We start from the raw sequence: 987 nt of genomic DNA on the forward strand, positions 1-987 counted from the left end.
CCTGACTGCTGGTCCTCATCTTCCTGGGGCATTTCTCCCTGGCGGCTGGCTTGGCGTGGCAGCAGGGAGGGTAGGTGGCACGGAGTAGGGGGAGGGGGGGGAGTTTGGATGGCCTCGCGATCGTGCAAACGCCGCCCCACCAGCCCTGCAGCCGCCCCAAACGGCTTTCCGATTTCACTCCTGTTTCTTGGGCAATAAATGCCCCCAGGAAGGGCACACGTTGGTCAGAATATCAAAGGGGAGGGAGGGAGCGCCGACGGAGCCCTTGTGCGGGCCCCGAGGGGTGTGGGAGCAGGCTCCCTCCCGGCTCCTACCCCCCCCCCCCCCCCCTTCTCCCTCTGCTGTCCTATCCACGTTCCCTTCAGAAATAAACGTTTCAATTCGGCGCGTCCTGATCCTTGCAGCCCTTGCGGACTTGTGCACAGCGGTGAGCACGGCGCGGCACGGCGTCAGCGAGTCAGCCTGCACCGGACAGCCAAGTGTGTGACAATCGCACACTTTTACATGTGTGTTTGTCACACGCACTTGTAGATGTGTGAATGCCACACACTTTTACATGTGCGAATGTCACACTGCCAGGCAATTATTTTGGAGCCACAGGCAAAACATCCTTACATGGCTCCGTGTCAGGCCTTTGTGTCACCTTTCAACAAGAAGTCGGTGGGGATAGGGGGAGGGGATAGTAAGAAAGGTTCTGTGCGTCCTGCAAATAATGGCAAGTTATACTAAACTGGGAACCGCTTGAGTATTTGATGTAAATGCGCGATGCTCTAACGATGCTTCTTTGTAGGCGTCCAATTATATCTGAGTACTCCACAAACAGAAGTGTGTGACGTTCGCCCACCCACTTACAAGAGAGTGACAAAATATCACACGCAAAAGCGTGCGTAGTGCATGTTGAGAAAAAAAAATCCTGTCGGGCACTAAACTGTTGTTAAATACATCCTATTTGTTCCTGGCACAAAAAAGTTAGTTCCTGCCACTAAA

The sequence above is a fragment of the Frankliniella occidentalis genome, unplaced genomic scaffold, assembly GCF_000697945.3.
Source record: "Frankliniella occidentalis isolate FOCC.00 unplaced genomic scaffold, Focc_3.1 Scaffold60, whole genome shotgun sequence".
NCBI classification, from domain to species: Eukaryota; Metazoa; Arthropoda; class Insecta; order Thysanoptera; family Thripidae; genus Frankliniella; species Frankliniella occidentalis.